At 48.7% G+C, this 25785-nt stretch overlaps 1 protein-coding gene across 5 annotated transcripts in view; it reads left to right on the forward strand.

Annotated features, from left to right (window-relative positions):
• pitpnm3 (PITPNM family member 3) overlaps positions 1-25785 on the forward strand; it is a 248235-nt gene that overhangs the window by 42887 nt on the left and 179563 nt on the right. Inside the window, exon 2 of one of the 5 annotated variants that reach the window (XM_078422748.1) lies at positions 18055-18110. The exons of the other annotated variants lie outside the window; for them this stretch is intronic. The gene's annotated coding sequence lies outside the window, so the exon portion shown is untranslated. The remainder of the gene's footprint in view (positions 1-18054; positions 18111-25785) is intronic. 5 annotated transcript variants of the gene reach the window in all.

Raw genomic sequence — 25785 nt, forward strand, 5'->3', positions numbered from 1 at the left:
ACAAAGAACTGCAGATAAAACGTGCAGGAAGGAACCGCATAAGCTGGTTTACACCGAAGGTGGACCCACAGTGCTGGAGTAACTCAGCGGGTCAGGCAGCATCTCTGTGGAGAAGGAATAGGGGACATTTTGTTTGATTAGTCAGAGGTTAGATACATAGACAATCGGTGCATGAGCCAGCACCACCATTCAATATGATCGTGGCTGACCATCCACAATCACTACCCCGTTCCTGCTTTCTCCCCACATCCCTTGATTCCGCCAGCCCAAAGATCTCTATCTTACTCTCTTTTGAATGCATCCAGTGAATCGGCCTCCACTGCCTTCCGAGGCAGAGAATTCCACAAGTTCACAACTCTCTTATGGGGAGAAAGCAGGAGAATGGGGTTAGGAGGGAGAGATAGATCAGCCATGATTGAATATGGACACAAAATGGTGGAGCAACTCAGCGGGGACAGGCAGCACCTGTGGAGAGAAGGAATGGGTGACGTTTCGGGTCGAGACCCTTCTTTAGAAAAAAAGGATCTTGACCTGAAATGTCACCCATTCCTTCTCGCCTGAGATGCTGAATGATCTATGAAAACCCTCTACTTATCTCAAACAATGAAGCTCCATTTTAAAAACTGTGGAATTAAGTTGCAGGTTTAATGACCCATCGAATAATTTGAAAGGCTGTCAAATTTTCTCAGCGACTTACAAATGTTTCCCCATATGTGCTGTGATATCTGAATATAAAATGAGGTTTAATTGTATGGGTGCCACGTTTAATTAAAAGCTCCAATAAACTTTCAACAGAGGTCATAAAAGAATAACCTTTTTCGTTTAGTTGACCCTAAATGTCACCCATTCCTTTCCTCCAGAGATGCTGCCTGCCCCGCTGAGTTACTCCAGCAATTTGTGTCTACCTTCGGTTGAAACCATCATTTAATAATAATAATAATATATTCCTTTATTCGTCCCACACCGGGGAAATGTACAGTGTTACAGCAGCAAAGTGGATAGCAAGAGATCATTCATTATAAACTAAATATACATAAATTGTCATCAGTTTTCTGTGTGTTCTCGGCTGTTATTGTTGACTCATCTGCTGGGAGCAGTGCTGGTTGTGCAGTCTCACAGCAGCGGGAAGGAAGGACCTCCTATATCTCTCCTTCACGCACTTGGGGTGAAGGAGTCTGTCACTGAAGGAGCTACTCAGTGCAGTGACAGTGTCCTGCATGGGGTGGGAGTCGTTGTCCAGCAGCGATGTTAGCTTTGCCATCATCCTCCTCTCTCCCACCATCTGCACTGAGTCGAGCGGGCAACCCAGGACAGAGCTGGCCTTCCTGACCAGCTTGTCGAGTCTCTTCCCTTCCGCCGCTGAGATGCTGCTGCTCCAGCAGACCACTCCATAGAAAATGGCCGATGCAACCACCGTGTTGTAGAAGGTCCTTAGGAGTGCCCCCTGCATTCCAAAGGACCTGAGTCTCCTTAGCAGATAAAGTCTGCTCTGGCCCTTTCTGTATAGCGCATCGGTGTTTTCAGTCCAGTCCAGTTTATTGTTGAGGTAGACACCCAGGTACTTATAAGAATCCACCCTCTCGATGTCCATTCCCTGGATGTTCACCAGTGTCGGGGGGACCTGGCTGCGCCTGCGGAAATCTACCACCATCTCCCTGGTTTTCCCCGCGTTGATCAGCAGTTTCGCAAGCACCAATCCACAAACTCCTTGATCATTTCTCTGTACGTCCTGTCCTCGTTGCCCGTGGTGAGGCCAACGATGGCAGAGTCGTCAGAGAACTTCTGTAGATAGGAGTCTACAGAGCTGTGCCTGAAGTCCGCAGTGCACAGGGTGAACAAGAATGGTGCTAGCACGGTTCCCTGCGGAACCCCAGTGCTGCAGACCAACCCTGTCCGAGACCAGGTCCTTTGTCCTCACATACTGTGGTGGGTTGGTGAGGTAGTCCAAAGTCCAGGATGTGAGGTGGTGATCCACTCCTGTGCCCTCCAGCTTGCACCCCAGAAGCCCCGGCTGGATGGTGTTGAATGCACTGGAGAAATCAAAGAATATGATTCTCACAGTGCTATCCGGCCTCTCCAGGTGTGAGAGAGCTCTGTTCCGCAGGTAGATGGTGGCGTCCTCCACCCCGATGCAAGTCTGGTAGGCGAACTGCAGTGGATCCATTGATGGTCTCACCAGGGGGTGGAGATGGGCGAGGACCAGATGCCCCAGTGTCTTCATCAGGTGTGATGTCAGTGCCACCGGCCCGGAGCTGTTGAGTTCCTTCGGGTGCGGCGTCTTTGGTACCGGTACCACGCAGGATGTTTTCCACAGCTGTGGAACTCTCCCCAGTTTCAGGCTCAGATTGAAGACGTGCTCCACTATCCCGCACAGCTGGTCTGCACAGGACTTGAGGAGCCTCGCGCTGATGCCGTCCGGACCAGCCGCCTCCTCGCATTGATCTCCCTGAGCTCATTTGCAGTTCCTTTCTACACAACCTTTTTTTAGTTTGGTTCAGTTTAGAGATACAGCGCGGAAACAGGCCCTTCGGCCCACCGTGTCCGCGCCGAACAGCGATCCCCGCACACTGACACCATCCCACGCACACACTAGGGACAGTTTTACATTGACACCAAGCCAATTAACCTACAAACCTGTACGTCTTTGGAGTGCGGGAGGAAACCGAAAATCTCGGAGAAAACCCACACAGGTCACGGGGAGAACGTACAAACTCCGTACAGACAGCGCCCGCAGTTGGGATCGAACCCGGGTCTCTGGTGCTGTAAATCAGCAACTCTACTGTGCGACCCTATAAAAAGAATAAAATAAATCAGGAAATTAATAAATCAATACATTTTAAGGCATAGGAAACCATTTATATACTAAAACTCTTGTTTGTTATCTTGTTTGTGACTGAACTTTAGCCAAAACGGTACGCGATAGCGTGACAATTTTAGGCCCACCTTACTCACCATTCTCACTTTAGTGATAATGCAAGTAGTTTTATTGCAATCGGTCTTATATTTCAATAGTCAATAGTCGTTTATTTGTCACATACACATAAATGTGTAGTGAAATGAAAGATTACAGTTTTGGTCTCCAAATTTGAGGAAGGATATTCTTGCTATTGAGGGCGTGCAGCGTAGGTTCACTAGGTTAATTCCCGGAATGGCGGGACTGTCGTATGTTGAAAGGCTGGAGCAATTAGGCTTGTATACACTGGAATTTAGAAGGATGAGGGGGGATCTTATTGAAACATATAAGATAATTAGGGGATTGGACACATTAGAGGCAGGAAACATGTTCCCAATGTTGGGGGAGTCCAGAACAAGGGGCCACAGTTTAAGAATAAGGGGTAGGCCATTTAGAACGGAGATGAGGAAGAACTTTTTCAGTCAGAGAGTGGTGAAGATGTGGAATTCTCTGCCTCAGAAGGCAGTGGAGGCCAGTTCGTTGGATGCTTTCAAGAGAGAGCTGGATAGAGCTCTTAAGGATAGCGGAGTGAGGGGGTATGGGGAGAAGGCAGGAACGGGGTACTGATTGAGAGTGATCAGCCATGATCACATTGAATGGCGGTGCTGGCTCGAAGGGCTGAATGGCCTACTCCTGCACCTATTGTCTATTGTCTATTGTCTATTACCCGCAGTTCAACAATAAGACCAATAAGAATAATCAATAAAAATGCAATAACACGTACAATCACAAACTAACACCAAACAAAACATCCATCACAGTGAGTCTCCTCCAGTCACCTCCTCACTGTGATGGAAGGCCAGAATGTCTTTTTCTCTTCCCCTGTCGTCTTCTCCCGCGGTCAGGCTGTTGAACTTGCCACGTCAGGGCGGTTGGGGCTCCCGACATTGAAGCCCCTGCTGGGCGGAGTAAATCCCGCGGCCTGTTCCAGGCCGTGCCGGACGGTGAAAGGTCCGCGGCGGGCCGACCCAAGCCCCACGATTCTGGGCGGGCGAAGACGCTGCCGCTGCCGGAGCTTCCGATGTCGGCCCCCATCCAGGGGCCTGTGGGCTTCCGAGCCCAGGTGGTGCCAGGTGCATGGCCGGTGGTAGGCCGCAACGGGAACGGAGACAAAGGTCGCGTCTCTGTTCGGGAGAGAGAATTTTACAGTTCCCGTTCCCTCCCACCCCCCCCCCCCCCCCCCCCCACATAACATACAAACACTACACCATATTAAAACTACAATTCAGACAAAAACAACAAAAAACACAAAAGGCAATGGACTGCAGGTAAGCCGCGGCTGCGAGGGCAGTGCTGGCACCATATTCTCTAAAGTTATTCACATTTTAAAGTTGAAAAGGAGAGGAGGGAAGGGGAGGAGGGAGGGAGGGGCGTAGGGGAGAGAAGGGAGGGGGGGGGTTGAGGGGAGTGGGAGGTGGGGGAGGACAGGGTGCTGCACCAATGCAGGAGAGGTTTGGGCCCCACGGGTCCACTTGGTCTAGTCTGACAATAAAGTGTCATTGCATCATTGTGATTCCAGCATCTGCAGTTACTTCCGTCTCCTTCAAGTCTATTCCTTGTGCCATTGGAACCTTAGCTTCGTGTGATAGGAGCAGAATTAGGCTATTCGGCCCATCAAGTCTACTCTGCCAATCAATCATGGCTGATCTATCTCTCCCTCCTAACCCCATTCTCCTGCCTCCTCCCCATAACCCCTGACACCCGTACTAATCAAAAATCTATCTATCTCTGCCTTAAAAATACCCAATGAAGGCCTCCACAGCTTTCTGTGGCAATGAATTCCACAGATTCACCGCCATCCCACTAAAGAAATTCCTCCTCATCTCCTTCCTAAAGGAACGTTCTTTAATTCTGAGGCTGTGCCCTCTGGTCCTAGACTCTCCCACTGGTGGAAACCTCTCCACATCCAAAACCTGCCCAGAACAAGGAGATTTCCTCTCTTTTGCTAAACCTTTTCCGATTTATTGGATGTTCCTTAAGTCCTGTCCCTAAGCTCCATGTTGAATATCTGCCTCCATGTCCTGCAATGGGTGGTGGGGCATATGATTGTTTCCAAGATAGACACAAAATGCCGGAGTAACTCAGCAGGACAGGCAGAATCTCTGGAGAGTAGGAGGGGTGACGTTTCGGGTCGAGACTGCTTGTTTCCCAAGATGGCCCCCAACCCGGGCGACTATTTGCGTGCTAGCCACAGAAACAGATCCACAATCACGTATTACAATCGCTACGCGCTCTTAAATCTCTGCTCTGGCACATCTGTACACTGTGGACGGCTCGATTGTAATCGTGTTATTGTCTTTCCGCTGACTGGTCAGCACGCAACAAAAGCTTTTCACTGTACCTTGGTACACGTGACAATAAACTAAACTGCAACTGGGCTGACTCACAACAAACGGGCTGTTACACGGCAAGGTTTAGTTTGCTCAATAAGCAATTAACTTCACGAGCAAGCAAATGCCTGCAATCTCTCCCAAGAAAAAACAGAGCAATTTATCAACAAGAGAAGGCTATTACAGAAGATGATTACCCATTAATTTTGCATGTAAAATCAATTAAAATATTTACAGCAGAGTGGTCAAAACTGAGTGGATTTATCTATTTGTTTCAACTCTGGTTCATGATGTCAACGTTGCCCAATGTTTTCTACATATTAAAAAAAATTGCTTAACTATAGTTAGACACAGAATGCTGGAGTAACTCAGCCGGACAGGCAGGGTCTCTCCCTCTTCGATGACTTCCGTTTTCCAGACCCCAACTCCCTCATCTTCACTATGGGCGTTCAGTCGCTCTACACTTCCACCACCACCAGGAAGGTCTTAAAACCCCCTGTTTCTTCATCGTCCGCAGAATGAAAGGCCTGGACAGAGTGGATGTGGAGAGGACGGTTCCACTAGGGGGAGAGTCGAGGACCAGAGGTCACAGCCTCAGAATTTAAAGGACGTCATAGCCTCAGAATTAAAGTAGTCTCTTGCCCAGAGTTGGGGAGTCGAGAACCAGTGGGCATAGGTTTAAGGTGAAGATTTCATAGAAATCTGAGGGGTGACTTTTTCCGCACAAAAGGGTGGTGGGTGCATGGAACGAGCTGCCGGAGGAGGTTGTTGAGGCAGGGCCTACCGCAACGTTTAAGAAGCAATTAAGCAGGTGCATGGATTGGGCAGGTTTAGAGGGATCTGGGCCAAACGCGGGCAGGTGGGACTAATGTAGACGGGACATGTTGGCCGTTGTGGGCAAGTTGGGCCGAAGGGCCTGTTTCCATGACTCTATGACTCCATGCCTTATAGACACTTGACCCAATAACCTTTGTGTCTGTTACCTGCCTCCATAGCCATCGCGTTAGATTTCACAGCTTTCAATTGTTGATGGCCTAAAATGGACTTTAGGATCAGTAACCTTAAGTATATAAGAGAAAATAATCGTGGTGTCAATAATATGCATAAACAGCAATGAGAAACAAGAATAGGGCGGCACGGTGGCGCAGCGGTAGAGTTGCTGCCTTACAGCGAATGCAGCGCCGGAGACCCGGGTTCGATCCTGACTGCGGGCGCTGTCTGTACGGAGTTTGTATGTTCCCCCCGTGACCTGCGTGGGTTATCTTCGAGATCTTCGGTTTCGTCCCACACTCCAAAGGCGTACAGGTTTGTAGGTTAAGTGGCTTGGTAAATGTAAAAATTGTCCCTGGTGTGTTAGTGTGCGGGGATCACTGGTCGGCGCGGACACGGTGGGCCGAAGGGCCTGTTTCCGCGCTGTATCTCTAAACTAAACTGATTATAACCGGTTGTCAGCCACGTGGTCGTGGTGTGTTTGATGAGAATATTTTTATTGAAATTATTAGCACTCTGCATCTCGCCACTAATGCCATATGGTGAATTAACATCGAGGATTTAATCATTTAAAACTTGTTATCTTGACACAATAATTTTGTTGTAACTGACAGGATAATTCACATCAACATGCTCCCATATACTTTCCCTCTTCAGAGTCATAATTATATAGGAATTCTGAACAGGCCTGTGATTTGTGAAGCTTTTTGATTCTGTGTTGAGCATTTCAGTAATATTTTTTAATAAAGAAAAAGCTAATGATACAATTAACCAAATGAAGTGTAGGTTAACACACGAGACTAAATAAACTTGCTGAGGGTAAATCATTCATCTGAATTGTGGATGCGTGTGCCGTTTGCTTTTAGTTGAGAGACACAATTGAGAGAATCGGGCCTTTCAGCCCACCGAGTCCGCGCCGATCAGCGATCCCCGCACACTAACGCTATCCCACACACACACACCAGGGACAATTTTTACATTTACACCAAGCCAGTGAACCTACAAACCTGCGCGTCTTTGGAGTGTGGGAGGAAACCGAAGATCTCGGAGGAAACCCACGCAGGTCACGGTGGCACAACGGTAGAGTTGTTGTCTCACAGCGCCAGAGACCCGTGTTCGATCCTGACTGTGGGTGGTGTCTGTGCGGAGTTTGTACGTTCTCCCCATGACCGCCACCCCCGTCACCATGTCCGGCCACCACTCCTGGCACTTGGCACCCTCTGTGTGCAAAAGTAAAAGATCATCTCTTTTAAACTTTGCCCCTCTCACCTTAGAGCTGTGCCCACTAGTATTTGATATTTCCATGACTGTCTACCCAACCTCTGCCTCTGACAATTGCATGCACTTCTGTCAGGTCTCCCCACAAGCCCTGCAGTTCCAGAACAAACAATTCAGACCAGTCTGTTATTTACGCACGGTGGCGCAGCGGTAAAGATGCTGCCTCACAGCGCCAGAGTCCCGGGTTCCCTCCTGACCAAGTTTGTACGTTCTCCCCGTGGCCTGCGTGGGTTTTCTCCGGGTGCTCCGGTTTCCTCCCACACTCCAAGGACGTGCAGGTTTGTCGGCTAATTGGCTTCGGTAAAAATGTAAATTGTCCCAAGGGAAGAGATTGAACTTTTCTTCGCCTTCCATCACTGTGAGGAGTGTGGAGGAGTCACTGTGGTGGATGTTCGTGTTAAAATGCATTCCGTGCGTCCTGTTGCTTTTTGTTGTTATGACTGCATGGCAAATGAAATTCCTCGTATGTTGCAAAACAAACTTGGCTAATAAAGTGTGATTATGATTAGTGTGTGCAGGATAGTGTCAGTGTGTGTGTGAGGGTCGCTGGGCTGCACGGACTCGGTGGGTCGAAGGGCCTGTGCTTCCGCGCTGTATCTCTAAACGACAAAGAAGAGAATTATTCTCCGTGATGACTCCAGGGCGGCACGGTAGCGCAGCGGCAGAGTTGCTGCTTTACAGCGAATGCAGCGCCGGAGCCTCAGGTTCGATCCTGACTACGGGTGCTGCACTGTAAGGAGTTTGTACGTTCTCCCCGTGACCTGCGTGGGTTTTCTCCGAGATCTTCGGTTTCCTCCCACACTCCAAAGACGTACAGGTATGTAGGTTAATTGGCTGGGTAAATGTAAAAATTGTCCCTAGTGGGTGTAGGATAGTGTTAATGTACGGGGATCGCTGGGCGGCACGGACTTGGAGGGCCGAAAAGGCCTGTTTCCGGCTGTATATATATGATGATATGATGGGTCACATCACTGAGGATGCGTCCCAGTGCATCCAGAAGACGTATCTTGCACATTGTTAGTGTGGAACTAACATGTCCCGCTGGGGCTAATTGGGGTCAGGAGGTTGTCATATTAACGTCTAGTGCACATTATGTCTGCATGTGACAAGGCGATTCATTTGGAAGTCCTTAACCTGTGCGATCCGCTGGTTTTCCCCAGATATGCATTTGTCAGTCTAACGTGACAAATTGCAAGAAGAAAATTGAAATTTGTTGTCAGTGCTGACACCAGGGTTGCCAACTTCCTCACTCCCAAATACGGGACAAAGTGACGTCACCGCCCCGCGCCCCACGTGACCTCACCCAGCCAGCGGCCACGTGCTCCCGCTCCACAAATGGCGGCCGCCCGGGCCGGGAGGCGGGTTGCTACGCAATCTCCGCGAGGCGAACACACTCCGTTAGCCTACACTGTCCCGGCCAACAGTGGGGAACTACGGTTTCTGCTGAATGTTTAGTTTAGTTTGGAGATACAGGGCGGAAACAGGCCCTTTCGGCCCACCATGTCCGCGCCGACCAGCGATCCCCGCACATTAACACTGTCCTATCCCCACTAAGGGACAATTTTTACATTTACTCCAAGCCAACTAACCTACACACCTGTACGTCTTTTGGAGTGTGGGAGGAAACCGAAGATCCCGGAGAAAACCCACGCAGGTCTTGGGCAGAAGGTACAAAATCCGTACAGACGGCACCCGTGGTCAGGATCGAACCCGGGTCTCCGGCGCTGCATTCGCTGTAAGGCAGCAGCTCCACCGCGCGGAATGTGTCTGGCTTTTGCACCGTCGTAAGTCGAAGCATTGTAAGTCGCGGGGCATCTGTACACATAAATACAATCAAGTCAACCTCAGGTGCAATAGGTAGAGCAAAGGGGAAGATACAGAGTGCAGAATATAGTTCTCAGCATCGTAGCGCATCAGTTCCAATGTCCATAATGGGGTAGAGGTGAATCGGACAGCGCCAGACAAGTGAGGGTGTTTGTCGACAGATTGCTGGACAACGGACAGAGATGCAAAGACAGAAGTTATGAGACAAAAGAATTGAAGGGTTGCCAATTGTGAAGCCGGAGGTCGGAATGTGGAGGGAGGGAGAGGGGTGAGATAGGTGCGAGACCAGGTGTGGTACAGTGGGAGGGAGGGGGGGGAATCAATGGGTGGAGGAGGCATATGGGGGGGGGGGGGGGGGGGGGAGGAGGGAGAGGGGGAGGGTTTAGTAGTTACGTAAACATGGAGAATTTATTGTTCATACTGCCGGGTTAAGGAGACGTGCAGGAAGGAACTGCAGATGCTGATTTAAACTGAAAATAAGCTGGAGTAACTCAGGCAGCATCTCTGGAGGGAAGGAACGGGTCGAGACTCTTCTTCACGAAATGTGTCGGAAAGAACTGCTGAAGAAGGGTCTCGACCCGAAACATCGCCCTTTCCACTTCTCCAGAGATGCTGCCTGTCCCGCTGAGTGGGACTGTCGTATGTTGAAAGGCTGGAGCAATTAGGCTTGTATACACTGGAATATAGAAGGATGAGGGGGGATCTTATTGAAACATATAAGATAATTAGGGGATTGGACACATTAGAGGCAGGAAACATGTTCCCAATGTTATGGGGAGTCCAGAACAAGGGGCCACAGTTTAAGAATAAGGGGTAGGCCATTTAGAACGGAGATGAGGAAGAGCTTTTTCAGTCAGAGAGTGGTGAAGGTGTGGAATTCTCTGCCTCAGAAGGCAGTGGAGGCCAGTTCGTTGGATGCTTTCAAGAGAGAGCTGGATAGAGCTCTTAGGGATAGCGGAGTGAGGGGGTATGGGGAGAAGGCAGGAACGGGGTACTGATTGAGAATGATCAGCCATGATCGCATTGAATGGCGGTGCTGGCTCGAAGGGCTGAATGGCCAACTCCTGCACCTATTGTCTATTGTCTATTGTCTATTGAGTTACTCCAGCATTTTTCTGTCTATGTTTAGTTCAGGAAGGCAGTGGTAGACCACGATTAAATTGTAGGCTGGGGCTGGTTGGTGGGTGGACTGATGGTCTCTTCACTTGTACTCTACCATGTTATTAACACAAGCACAGGCTGTTCATGCTGAAGCTGTTATTTTGGAAACCACACAGCGCGTGTTTTTCAACTGCAGGTGTGCCGGCAGAAGCACTGTTTTCTTTCCCTTTCCCACCCCAAACTCTCAGCAACAGTTAAAAAGAACTTAATACTGCAATAAATCTGTAAATAAAAAGGAACTGCAGATGCTGGTTTTATAACAAAGATGGAGACCAAGTGCTGGAGTAACTCAACGGGACAGGCAGCAACTCTGGAGAACATGGTTAGGTGACGTTTTGGGTCGGGACCCTTCTTCTGAATCTTCATGTCCTCCAGAGACGTGGTGTGAAATGCTGAGTTACTCCAGCACTCTGTGTCTTTTTGCTTTGTAACGGTGGTCACGGTAGCTCAGCGGTAGAGTTGCTGCCTTACAGCGAATGCAGCGATGGAGAGTCGGTTTCGATCTCCACTACGGGCGTTTGTCTGTACAGTTTGTACGTTCTCATAGAAACATAGAAAATAGGTGCAGGAGTAGGCCATTCAGCCCTTCGAGCCTGCACCGCCATTCAATATGACCATGGCTGATCATCCAACTCTCCGATTCTCCCCGTGACCCGCGTGGGCTCCGCTGTTTCTTGGCTGATTCGTGAACTCTAACGATGTCGTGTAATGAGCGATGTTTCGCCCCTGTACTGTGAGCAGAGTGTGCCGTCCTGACCCGCTGCTTTCCTGTGAGATTGTGAGCTGGTGAATCTGTGGAATTCTTTGCCACAGAAGGCTGTGGAGGCCAAGTCAGTGGATATTTTTAAGGCAGAGATGGATAGATTCTTGATTAGTACCGGTGTCAGGGGATACGGGGAGAAGGCGGGAGAATGGGGTTGAGAGGGAGAGATCGATCAGCCACGATTGAACGGCGGAGTAGATTGATGGGCCGAATGGCCTAATTCCGCTACGATCACTTGCGAACCTATCCAAGTACCTGTGCTAATTCTATTATACCTCGTTATAATGCCGCATTGATCCTCATGAAAGTAGCGTGACAAAGTACCCAGACTAACATTCGTGGTCAACTTTATTTATTTATTCCCAATATAAATGCCTGGCGTATCGATGAATACACAGGAATGCAGCGACCAGCATTAAATAAGACAAGAGAACATTCAGTGGTGTATGTGGGTGTTTGCACAGATGTGCTTAGCTGTAAACGTATCTGTCTAGATAGCACAATATGCAGCAGCGCACACAATCATTGAGAGAGCCAGCTGTAACAAGACACCATCGAGAGGATCCTTCATTGCTTCTACTCTGGGGCTGTAGAGAGCATCCTGTCCGGCAACATTACAGTCTGGTTTGGGAGCAGCTCTGCCCAGGACAGGATGGCCCCACAGAGAGTAGTGCGTTCGGCAGAACGCACCATGGGAACTACACTCGCCCCCCTGCAGGACCTATACATCAGGAGGTGCAGATCCAGAGCAAGCAAGATCATGAGGGACCCCTACCACCCCAGTAACGGACGGTTCCAGATGCCACGGTCAGGCAAACGCCTCCGCTGTCACGCTGTGAAAACGGAGAGGATGAGACGGAGTTTCTTCCCACAGGCCATCAGGACTGTCAACTTTTATAACTCCAGAGACTACATTTTTGTCTACACTATAGTAACTTATTAACTTTATTTATATGCTGTAACTGTAATTCTTTTTTGTGCACAATCCGCAGGCATTGCCACTTTCATTTCACTGCACATCGTGTATGTGTATGTGACAAATAAACTTGACTTGACTTGACTTGACTTGAGCTGCATGTGTCACCATGTAGCAATTTCCGACTTCAGTATTTTCATGGAGAAATTAACCCCACCAGCCAATACCAAGAAGGGCAAGAGACCAACGTCCAAGTAGTCAATGGGAGGACACAAATCAGACTGGGCGGCACTGGGTGGTGCAGCGGTAGAGTCGCTGCCTCACAGCGCCAGAGACCCTGGTTCGAACCCGACTACGGGAGCTGCCTGTACGGAGTTATAAGACAATAACTGCAGATGCTGGTACAAATCGAAGGTATTTATTCACAAAATACTGGAGTAACTCAGCAGGTCAGGCAGCATCTCAGGAGAGAAGGAATGGGTGACGTTTCGGGTCTGAAGAAGGGTCTCGACCCGAAACGTCACCCATTCCTTCTCTCCTGAGATGCTGCCTGACCTGCTGAGTTACTCCAGCATTTTGTGAATAAATACCTTCGGCCTGTACGGAGTTTGTACGTTCTCCCCGTGACCTGCGTGGGTTTTCTCCGAGATCTCCGGTTTCCTCCCACACTCCAAAGACTTATAGGTTTGTAGGTTAATTGACTTGGTACAAGTGTAAATTGTCCCGAGTGTGTGTAGGATAGTGTAAGTGTGCGGGGATCGCTGGCCAGTATGGACTCAGTGGGCCGAAGGGCCTGTTTCCCCTCTGTATCTCTAAACTACACTAAAACTAAACAAGGAAAGGAATAGGATAATAGTTGTACAATGATCTCATTTAGTATTATTTGATAAATGGAGGAATACCAAATTAGTTTGCAGTACAGGTGTCAGAGGTTATGGGGAGAAGGCAGGGGAATGGGGTGAGGAGAGAGAGATAGATCAGCCATGATTGAATGGTGGAGTAGACTTGATGGGCCGAATGGCCTAATTCTGCTCCTATCACTTATGATCTTCTGATTTCAAAGACTGCGCAAGATTTGGGAGTTTTTTAGTTATATGACGCACATGAGTTGACCTCTTGGTGATAGGATAGACAAAGCCTTCTCCCTCATAGCTGGTAGAGTTGCTGCCTCAAGGTGCCAGAAACCCGGCTTCTAACCTGACCTCGGGTGCTGTGTGCATGGAGCTTGTCTGTTCTTCCTGTGACCGTGTGGGTTTCCTACCAGGTGCTCCAGTTTCCTCCCACATTCCCACAAGACGTGCACATGGTGTCGGCGATCTGCTCTCTGTAAATCTCCCCACTGTGTCGGGAGTGGAGGAGAAGAGAGGGTACCATGGAACCAGTGTGAGTGGGCGATTGATGATTGGTGTGTTCATAGGTCCGTAGGTGATGGTAGCGGAATTGAGCCACGCTGCCCATCCACTCCGCCGTTCACTCATGGCGTGGGCACGGTGGGCCGAAGGGCCTGTTTCCCTGCTGTACCTTTCACTCAGTCGACTGATGAAGGTAATCGTTGAGTGTCGGGCAGTGGATGTTCTCCAACATCCATTTACAAACTTCACAGGAGAAAGGACTTGGCAATTATTTTTTGGGGGATTGGAGCATTTGCCGAATTCCCTCCTTTGATGCTGGCAGTGAGCCAAGCTCACCAGCTCACCCACCAAACATTTCCATAGGTGATGCTTACAGCCCACAGTATAGAATCTGTTGGAGATTCAGGAGTGTTTAATTGTTAAAGGTGGCAAAAATGGACCAGCGAAAGTTTTGCTGTGACTTAGCAGACCTATAAATGCAATAACACTTGGATAATATATAACGATCAATGTACAGTAAGTTAATAAGCATTGTGCAAAGTAACTGTCATAGTGCAAAATTCAACGTCCTTAGTGATACCAAGGACCCGGCACCTAGAAGATCATAGTTGCTGAGGTTAGCGTTGTGCAGAACCTGATGTGCAGGAAGGAACTGCAGATGCTGGTTTAAACCGAAGATAGACTCAAAGTGCTGGAGTAACTCAGCGGGACAGGCAGCATCTCTGGAGAGAAGGAATGGGTGACGTTTGCTCTTCAGAAAGACTGAGAAAGTCTGAAGAAGGGTCTCGGCCCGAAACGTCACACATTCCCTTTCTCCAGAGATGCTGCCTGACCCGCTGAGTTACTCCAGCATTCTGTGTCTATCACCCATGGTCAGGATCGAACCGGGGTCTCTGGCGCTGTGAGGCAGTAGATCCCTGAATATCCCTTGTTTCTGGAGGAACGTTTTGACGTGTGGTTTTGTTGGTGAAGACATTGAGAAATTTTGCTTCAGCATACCACAATGCAAAATGTCGACAAATAATGGGAAGATGTTTCTGCCCTTGGTCTGAGCAACATCACAAGAGTCTGACTTCACAATGGAAAAGCAAAGTGCCACTGTGCTAGTTGTGATGAGCTTGTATTTTAACACATCCCTCAGATATGCCTGCTAAATATTTTTCCACCAGCTTCCCACTGGAAAAGTGTAATTACCTGTGAAACAACAGGCTGCTTGGTATCGAGAGTTGTGAATCTGTGGAATTCTCTGCCTCAGAAGGCAGTGGAGGCCAATTCTCTGAATGCATTCAAGAGAGAGAGCTAGATAGAGCTCTTAAGGGTAGCGGAGTCAGGGGGTATGGGGAGAAGGCAGGAACGGGGTACTGATTGAGAATGATCAGCCATGATCACATTGAATGGCGGTGCTGGCTCGAAGGGCTGAATGGCCTCCTCCTGCACCTATTGTCTGTTGTCTATTGAACGCTGCGAAGCCGGATAACAGTCGCTTTAAATTCGAGTGATGGTACGGTGTTGGTGAAATGTGATTTCAGAGCAAGCTAACCAGAGGGATCATTTTAATTATGCAACTTGCAAAGAGAAAAGCAAGGCGGTTGAAAGCTAAAGAGAGTTCTGCATTCGCCGTCGGGAAACCATTTACCATGAACAATGAATGTATTCATTAGGATCACAAGGAACTGTAGATGCTGGAGTAATGCTGGATGCAGGAGTAACTCAGCGGGTCAGGCAGCATCTGTGGAAAGTGATGCAGGAGTAACTCAGCGGGTCAGGCAGCATCTGTGGAAAGTGATGCATGATCCTGGACGGAACATTTGCATTTCTTGTTGGAGGAGCTGTAAAGCAACGGGAAACTGGGAATAACCTGGTGCGGCACGGTGGCGCAGCGGTAGAGTCGCTGCCTCACGGCGCCAGAGACCCGGGTTCCATCCTGACCACAGGTGCCGTCCGTTCGGAGTTTGTACGTTCTCCCTGTGACCACCTGGGTTTTCTCCAGGTGCTCCGGAAACAGGCCCTTCAGCCCACTCCAAAGAAGTACAGGTTAATTGTCTTCTGTAAATGGGAAATTGTCCCTCAGTGTGTAGGATAGTGCGAGTTTACAGGGGGATCGCTGGTCAGCGCGGACTCGGTGGAACGAAGGGCCTATTTCCGCGCTGTATCTCTAAAGTCCAAAGCAAAGCTTAAAGTCTAAACCTGTTTATTTATGGCCATATATTCATTGAGTCATACATAGAGTTGCCAACTGTCTCATATTAGCCGGGACATCCCGTGTTTTGGGCTAAATTGGTTTGTCCCGTAAGGAACCGCCCTTGTCCCATAATAGGCCCGGGCGCTGTATGCCCGGACGCTGTAGGCCTGGAAATTGTAGGCCCGGACGCTGTAGGCCCGGACGCTGTAGGCCCGGACGCTGTAGGCCCGGATGTTGTAGGCCCCGACACTGTAGGCCCCGACGCTGTAGGCCCCGACGCTGTAGGCCCCGACGCTGTAGGCCCCGACGCTGTATGCCCCGACGCTGTAGGCCCCGACCCTGTAGGCCCCGACACTGTAGGCCCCGACGCTGTAGGCCCCGACGCTGCAGGTCCCGACAGTTTAGGTACCGACACTCTAAGTTTCCGACATTTTAGTTCCGGACGGTCTAGGTCCGGAGGCCCGGGCGCCGCCTAACGGAGGTTGTGTAGCAACCTGCCACCCGGCCTGGGCGGCCGCCATTGGTGGAGCGGGAGCACGTGGCCGCTGGCTGGGTGAGGTCACATGGGGCACGGGGCGGTGACGTCACCTTGTCCCGTATTTGGGAGTGAGATAGTTGGCAACCCCTAGTCATACAGCACAGAAATGGGCCTGGGCAACAGGCCCAGCAACCAAGCTGGTACATTGGCCTTCATCAGTCAGAGTATTGAGTATAGAAGTTGGCATGTTGCAGTTGTATGAGACGTTGGTGAGGCCGCATTTTGAGTATTGTGTTCAGTTTTGGCCACCATGTTATCGGAAAGATGTTATCAAGATGGAAAGAGTGCAGAGAAGATTTGCAAGGACGTTGCCAGGACTCGAGGATCTGAGCTATAGGAAGAGGTTGAACAGGCTGGGACTCTATTCCTTGGAGCGCAGGAGGATGAGGGGGTGATCTTGTAGAAGTGTTCAAATTCAGAGAGAAATAGATCGGGTGGATGCACAGAGTCTCTTGCCCAGAGTAGGCGAATCGAGGACCAGAGGACATGGGTTTAAGGTGAGGGGGAAAAGATTTAATATGAACCTGAGGGGTATCTTTTTCACCCAAAGGGTGGTGGGTGTAGGGAACAAGCTGCCGGAGCAGGTAGTTGAGGCAGGGACTATCGCAATGTTTAAGAAACATTTGGATAATTAGTTTAGTTTAGTTTATAGTTTAGTTTATTGTCACTTGTGCCGAGGTGCAGTGAAAAGTTTTTGTTGCGTGCTAACCATGTACATGGATGGTACATGGATAGGACAGGTTTAGAGGGATATGGGCCAAACGCAAGCAGATGGGACTAGTGTAGATGGGACATGTTGGGCGGCATGGGAAAGTTGGGCCTGTTTCTACTCAGTATCAAGTCAAGTCAAGTCAAGTTTATTTGTCACATACACATACACGATGTGCAGTGAAATGAAAGTGGCAAAGCCTGCGGATTGTGCACCAAAAAAGAACTCTACGATCTTATAGAAACATATGAAATTCTTAAGGGATTGGACAGACTAGATGCAGGAAAAATGTTCCCGATGTTGGAGGAGTCTAGTACTGGGGGTCACAGTTTAAGAATAAGGGGTAGGCCATTTAGGATTGAGACGAGGAAAAGCTTTTTCACCAGAGAGTTGTGGATCTGTGGAATTCTCTGCCACAGAAGACAGTGGAGGCCAATTCACTGGATGTTTTCAAGAGAATAGATCTAGCTCTTAGGGCTAACGGAATCGAGGGATATGGGGAGAGGGCAGGAACGGGGTACTGATTGTGGATGAACAGCCATGATCACATTGAATGGCGGTGCTGGCTCGAAGGGCCGAATGGCCTACTCCTGCACCTATTTTCTACGTTTCTGTGATTCAAGCTGTATATTAGTCCTGGTTCACTGCTGTGTCGATTTTCCACGAAAGACAAATAAATCCCATCTTTAAACCAGTTGCACCTCTGACTAGCAACGCAGGAACTGGAAAATAGCCCTTCTCCGAACGAATAATATTTTAAAAAATGGATGAATGATCAAACCTATTGAGCGTTTGACTGCTCTAATATGAGTGAGCAGCTTGTGAAAGTGTTGCTATTTCTATTTGTCCGTGTTTGCCGTTTTACATGCAGCGCTAATATTTGTTCTGATAGCTTGCACTTCCCTGCATAAGATCTACAGTTTATCCACACATCTGATGGGAGACAGGTTCATTTTTTATCTCCACATGATGTGGCTCCATTGCAGAATACTTAAATCAAATTTCGTAAAGTGTCAATTTGTGGTTAACCTCCATTGTTATTGTTGTATATCTTTCAGCGTGTGCCTGCTGTCCTGCCTATTGCTGTGAACGAGCAAGGAGAGAGAGCCTTGCTGTGAGTTTCGTTTATTTAGTTTAGAGATGAAGTGCGGAAACAGGCCCCTTCGGCCCGCGCCGACCAGCGATCCCCGCACACTAACACTATCCGAAACACAATAGGGACAATTTACACTTATACCAAGCCAATTCACCTAACATACCTGTACGTCTTTGGTGTGTGTGTGTGGTATGCAAGAACATGATTTTATCACATTCAATGAAACAATCAATAGACAATAGACAACAGACAATAGGTGCAGGAGGAGGCCATTCGACTCTTCGAGCCATTCAATGTGATCATGGCTGATCATTCTCAATCCGTACCCCGTTCCTGCCTTCTCCCCGTACCCCCTGCATGACAATCAGACTGCATTCAGACTGGACCAGTGGCTGAGAGTTGCCGCCTCACAGTGCCAGGGACTCGGGTTCGATCCTGACCCTGGGTGCTGTCTGTACGGAGTTTGTACGTTCTCCCCCTGACCTGCGTGGGTTTTCTCCGGGTGCTCCGGTTTCCTCCCACACTCCAAAGACGTACAGGTTTGTCGGTTATTTGGATTGGTATAATTGTAAATCATCCCTAACGTGTGTAGGATAGTGTTAGTGTGCGGGGATCGCTGGGCGGCGCGGACTCGGTGGGCTAAAGGGCCTGTTTCCACGCTGTATCTCTAAACTAAATTAAACTTGGTTTCTAAATAAATTAAGCATGCTGCCATGTTAAACAAACCGTTATCTCTAAAGATCGACACAAAATGCCGGAGTAACTCAGCGGGTCAGGCACCATCACCGGAGAAAACGAATAGGTGACGATTTGGGTTGAGACCCTTCTTCAGACTGAGAGTCAGGGGAGAGGGAATCCAGAGGTATGGAAAGGTACAGGACAAATTGCAGCAGGCACTGAAGATCCAGGAAAGGGAGAGCCCACAATGGTCCATTGTTGGCTGTGGAAGATGTGATAATGAAGGGACGCAAACAGTGAAGCTAGCAGGCCGACTAGGGTGGGGGAGGGACAGAGAGAGAGAGAGGGAGGGAATGCAAGGGTTACTTGAAGTTGGGGAAATCAATATCCTTGACACCGGGTTGTAAGCTGCCCAAGTGAAATACGAGGTGCTGTTCCTCCAATCTGCGTTTGGTCTCACTGCCAATGGAAGAGATTCGCACAGAAAGTGAACGGGAAAGGGAATGGCAGTTGAACTGTCTGGCAAATGGGATAAAATCTGCATCTCCTTTGAGTGTGTGTTATGAAGCGATGCAATTGCAAACTGGGATTTAAACCTCCAGTCGACAGATGTTGCCTCAGTGACTGCAGAAGGTTGTCGGTCCGGGAAATGTATTTCTCACAGTTTCTGTCCTGAAATATTCTGGTATTGATTTACTATTGTCACGCGCAGATGCATTGCAAAGCTTTTGTCTGCGTGCTATCTAAATAAATCAGATAATACTGTACGTGAATACATGTGTGGAGAAAACCCACGCGGTCACGGGGAGAACGTACAAACTCCGCACAGACGGCGCCCGTAGTCAGGATCGAACCCGGGGGTCTCTGGCGCTGTGAGGCAGCAACTCTACCGCTGCGCCACCGTGATCATTGGTCAGGGTGGGCCAAAGGGCCTGTTTCTAAGCAGTATCTCTAAAACTGAACGAAAACTATGACTAAAAAAAATGTCCTTCCACGAATGTTCCAAAAAATTGAATTCCACGCGAGACAGTGACTACTGTTTGATAAATTCTCAGTCATGATAACACTTCACAGTTTAATGTTATAGAGTAAGCGAGTCACAAGGAGTGGAAACGGGCCCTTCGGCCCAACTCGCCCACTCCGACGAACATATCCCATCTACGCTAGTCCCACCTGCCCATGTCCCTCTCAACCTGTCCTACCCATGTTCCAGTACATGCATGAACTAGGATTCCAGATCCAGGGATCACAGTTTAAGAATAAGGGATCGGCCATTTAGGACTGAGACGAGGAAAAATTTTTCCACCCAGAGAGTTGTGAATCTGTGGAATTCTCTGCCACAGAAGGCAGTGGAGGCCAATTCACTGGATGTTTTCAAGAGAGAGTTAGATTTAGCTCTTAGGGCTAACAAAATCAAGGGATATGGGGAGAAAGCAGGAACGGGGTACTGATTTTGGATGATCAGCCATGATCATATTGAATGGCGGTGCTGGCTCGAAGAGCCGAATGGCCTCCTCCTGCACCTATTTTTGTATGTTTCTATGTTTTTATGTACATGTGTTAAAAAAGTCTTAGCAGTGCCTTCGACTAAAGATTGTCCAGCACTGCTTTCTGGTTGTGGTGGGAGGTTCAGCTGCCTGATAACAGCCGGGAAGCAAGCCCATCTCTTTGTGTAGGAAGGAACTGCAGGTGCTGGTTTAAACCGGACATAGACTCAAAAAGCTGGAGTAACATAGAAACATAGAAACATAGAAAATAGGTGCAGGAGTAGGCCATTCGGCCCTTCGAGCCTGCACCGCCATTCAATATGATCATGGCTGATCATCCAACTCAGTATCCCGTACCTGCCTTCTCTCCATACCCCCTGATCCCTTTAGCCACAAGGGCCACTTCTAACTCCCTCTTAAATATAGCCAATGAACTGGCCTCAACTACCTTCTGTGGCAGAGAATTCCACAGACTCACCACTCTGTGTGTGAAGAAATGTTTTCTCATCTCGGTCCTAAAAGACTTCCCCCTTATCCTTAAGCTGTGACCCCTGGTTCTGGACTTCCCCAACATCGGGAACAATCTTCCCACCTCTCCAACCCCTTAAGAATTTTATATGTTTCTATAAGATCACCCCTCAGTCTTCTAAATTCCAGCGAGTATAAGCCTAGTCTATCCAGTCTTTCTTCATATGAAAGTCCTGCCATCCCAGGGATCAATCTGGTGAACCTTCTCTGTACTCCCTCTAAGGCTAGAATGTCTTTCCTCAGATTAGGAGACCAAAACTGTACACAATACTCCAGGTGCGGTCTCACCAAGGCCCTGTACGACTGCAGAGATCCTGAAACGTCAACCATTCCTTCTCTCCAGAGATGCTGCCTGACCCACTGAGTCACTCCAGCGTTTTGTGTCATGTTAGCTCAAGGTTCACGATCTGCCGTCTTTTCCGCCTCTGTTCATCTGTTTATTTGCCTCGTTGCTATTTCTGCCGTTTGCAGTCCCTCAAACAAAAACTTCATTGTTTTTGACACTTCAGGTCATGCAAGACAAAAGATTTTGCTTCACAGCGCAGAGCAGTCTACAGCTGGACTAATTACTGCTTGGTGATTATTGCAGCGTTAATAAAGGCAAATATCAATTTTCTGCGTATTACGGGGGATCATTTAAATCCACATTCTCCACGTTAGCAGAAAGCACTGCAGATGCACTAAAGGACTCTGGCATCATTATTACTGGCCTCCAGTTCACTTTTTATTCTCGACCATCCACTGTTAATTGAGTCAGTTGTGACATTGTCAATCTGATGTCATAGCATCTGGTCGATCGGGCCGATGCACAGAGTCTCTTGCCCAGGGTAGGTGAATCGAGGACCACAGGACGTAGGTTCAAGGTGAAGGGGAAAAGATTTAATAGGGATTTGAGGGGTGACTTTTTCACACAGAGGGTGGTGGGTGTATGGAACGAGCTGCCAGAGGAGGTAGTTGAGGCTGGGACTATCCCAACGTTTAAGAAACAGTTAGAAAGGTACATGGATCGGACAGGTTTGGAGGGATATGGACCAAACGCAGGCAGGCGGGACTAGTGTTGCTGGAACATGTTTGGCGGTGTGGGAAAGTTGGGCTGAAGGGCCTGTTTCCATCCTGTGTCACTCTATGACTCTGGGAGTAATGGACTGTGCTAATTTGCTTCCCTCGTGGTTCTCCCAACATGAACCTGAACATCTGGGAAAGGACGGATGGTGCTTCTGGTCGGGCCCCTTCTTCAGGTTCAGATGGTCTTCATTCCATTTCCCTCCACAAGTGGACAAGTAGGGCGGCACGGTGGCGCAGCGGTAGAGCTGCTGCCTCACAGCGCCAGAGACCCGGGTTCGATCCTGACTAAGGGCGCTGTCTGTACGGAGTTTGTACGTTCTCCCCGTGACCTGCGTGGGTTTTCTCTGAGATCTTCGGTTTCCTCCCACACTCCAAAGACGTGCAGGTTTGTAGGTTAATTGGCTCGGTATAAGTGTAAATCGCCCCCAGTGTGTGTAGGGTGGTGTTAGTGTGCGGGGGCCGCTGGTCGGCAGGGACTCGGTGGGCCGAAGGGCCTGTTTCCGCGCCGTATCTCTAAACTTAAGTTGCTGGCAGAGCCAATTTGTGGGTTGCTTGAGATTTCAGCATCTGCAGTTGGTCGTGTCTGAATAATGGAGATGATTTGCTGCATGTCAACATGGACACAGCCTTTCAGTTATAAGCTGAGTAATGTTAGGAAGGAATAACAATGAAAGGTGTAAAAAAAAAACACCATTTCATTTAGTGCCTGTAATTGCTCCTTGCTATCACTTACATGACTCACATGGTGCAAAGAAATGATCGTGGTTATATTTTATTCGTGCACACAATGGTATCAGAAACCTTTACTGGGTGGCACGTCGGTAGAGTTGCTGCCTTACGGCGCCAGAGACCCAGGTTCGATCCCGACTACGGGTGCTGTCTATAAGGAGCTTGTACGTTCTCCCCGTGACCCACGCGGGTTTTTCCTCCGAGATCTTCGGTTTCCTCCCATACTCCAAAGACGTACAGGTTGGTAGGTTTTTATTCACAAAATGCTGGAGTAACTCAGCAGGTCAGGCAGCATCTCGGGAGAGAAGGAATGGGTGACGTTTCGGGTCAATTGGCCTGGTTAATTGGCCTGGTACCAGGTTAATTCCCGGGATGGCGCGGGACTGACATATGATGAAAGAATGGATCGACTGGGCTTGTATTCACTGGAATTTAGGATGAGAGGGGATCTTATGGAAACATATAAAATTCTTCAGGGATTGGACATGCTAGATGCAGGAAAAATGTGCCCGATGTTGGGGGAGTCCAGAACCAGGGGTCACAGTTTAAAAATAAGGGGTTGGCCATTTAGGACTGAGATGAGGAAAATCTTATTCACCCAGAGAGTTGTGAATCTGTGGAATTCTCTGCCACAGAAGGCAGTGGAGGCCAATTCACTGGATGTATTCGAGAGAGAGTTAGATTTAGCTCTTAAGGCTAACGGAATCAATGGATATGGGGAGAAAGCAGGAACGGGGTACTGACTTTGGATGGTGGTTTTGGCTAGAAGGGCCGAATGGCCTACTCCTGCCTTGTGTTCTATGTTTCTAAATGTAAAATTGTCCCTAGTATGTGTAGGATAGTGTTAGTGTGTGGGGATCGCAGGTCAGCGCGGACTTGGTGTGCCGAAGGGCCTGTTTCCGTACTATCTCTCTAAACTAAACTAAACATGACTGAAGTCAACTCGACTTGATTCTTGGGCTCTCGTTCTATCTTGGCATGACTGTCATTAGTAGCCAATGCTTCTTTTATCCCCAGACAATGACCAAATTAAGTCCACAACACTCTCTTCTCTGGGGAAATCTCCGAAATTAAACCAGCACAAGGTTAGGATTTTAAGTGTGTGGACTACAAATTAGCCTTACAAGCTCTCCGGAGAGATTACTAATCTATACTCTAATTACAAGTACATGAAGTTTGTAATGCAACCTCTGTCGAGAAAGGCACATTACTTAGCTTTAGATGATCATAATATTGAGCGTTACTGGTGTGATTTTTAGATGCCGCTCTGATTTATTTGTTCCTGGCCCCTCAGTCCATTCACATAAGTGCCAGCTGTAAAGTGGCGGTGTTTAAAAAGTCTTTAGTTTTGCTTCTTTCTCCCTTATATTGTTGAGGAGCCTTATTGCAGTTTGACCTGTCATAGAGTCTTAGAGTCATATGGTGTAGAAACCAGGCCCTTTGGCCCAACTTTCCACACCGGCCAACATGTCCCAGCTACACTAGTCCCTCCTTGGTCCATACCCCTCCAAACCCGTCCTATCCATGTGCCCGACAAACTGTTTCTTAAACGATGGGAGTAATCCCAGCCTCAACTCCCTCCTCCGGTAGTTCGTTCCATGCACCCACCACCCTTTGTGTGAAAAAGTTACCCCTCAGATTCCTTTAAAATCTTTTCCCCTTCACCTTGAACCTATGTCCTGTGGCCCTCGATTCCCCTGCTCTGGGCAAGAGATTGCACCCCACTTGCCCCTCGCCACCCTGTGGATAGTTCTGATATGGAACTGACACTGGCTGAGTGGACATCCATTCTGAAGAGCTCGCTAAGGTACTGCAAATAGTAGTTAACAAGGTACAGGTCCACCATCGATTTTGCGGCCTTCAATAAATGTAAGGCTTTCTTTGCCTAGGAACAGGTGGACACTTGACTCCAGCACTTAGCGTCTTTTCCTTTTTGTGTGAGCAGCGTTTGCAGTTCCTTGCGCCTGCAGTCCGCGAGACGCCTGCAGTTTGCGCCTTGCAGCCCAACGCAACAAAACTCAATTTGCCCTGGAGGCTGATTTATTCCCTAGTCTGAAGAAGGGTCTCGACCCGAAACGTCACCCATTCTTTCTCTCCCGAGATGCTGCCCGACCTGCTGAGTTACTCCAGCACTTTGTGAATAAATACCTTCGATTTGTACCAGCATCTGCAGTTATTTTCTTACATTATTCCCTGGTACGTTGCGACGACGTTTTGTGCAAACCGTGGGCTAGAACTAACTGCCTGAGCTCCCACCAGGACAATATAAATGAGGTATAGTCACTCTGGCAGTGGGAAGTGCGTCACGGCTGTTAACGGCCTCTGTATTGTGCTGCGGCAGAGTTGAGCATCAGGATGCAACCAGGCCTCGGCCATCAATCTCTCCCTCTCTCTCCGCCGAATCCTGGCGGCTTCATTAACGCCGGCGTGCATAATCGAAAAAGATTGAAACCCAGAATAATTGAAAATAGGTGAAAATCCCCTGTTGATTCTGGTAATAAGCTGTGGGTTCACAAACTTGTGAAGGGGCCGCTTCATATTTTCAGATGCTGTTCCTTCATGGCAGCTTTCCTACAAAGGATTCCTCTGTGTGAAATGTTACGATGTCTTTGCAAATTACTGTTGTGGGTTTTAGTTTTGCTTTCGGCTAATGACGTGGTGCAGGCAGATACACAACAGCGCCGTTTAAAAGACGCTTGGACACGCAGGGAATGGAGGGATGGGGATCGTGCGTAGGCAGATAAACGTTGGTCATGGCATCGTGTTCGGCACGGACATTGTGGGCCGAAGGGCCTGTTCCTGTGCTGTACTGTCCGTTGTGTAGAATGGAACTGCAGTTGGTGGTTTACACCGAAGACAGGCATAAAATGCTGGGGTGACACAGCGGGACAGGCAGCTTCTCTGGAGAGAAGGAATGGGTGACATTTTGGGTCGAGACCCTTCTTTAGACTTCTGTAGTGCGTTCCTCCTGAGGTCTCGGACACATGAACCTCTCTAAGTAGATTAAATTGGACCGGGCATGCGTGCAATCTGTCTCAATGTACCTAGTTCTGGTATTGGGTCATTTTGATCTTGATGTCTGAGCACTGGTTTGTTGCAAAGCAGTGGGCAGTGCCCTGACACCACATGGATGCTGGCATGACATAGAAACATGGAAAATAGGTGCAGGAAGAGGCCACCAGGCCCTTCGAGCCAGGACTGCAATT

This window comes from Rhinoraja longicauda, chromosome 26, assembly GCF_053455715.1.
Source record: "Rhinoraja longicauda isolate Sanriku21f chromosome 26, sRhiLon1.1, whole genome shotgun sequence".
In the NCBI taxonomy this organism is placed as follows: domain Eukaryota; kingdom Metazoa; phylum Chordata; class Chondrichthyes; order Rajiformes; family Arhynchobatidae; genus Rhinoraja; species Rhinoraja longicauda.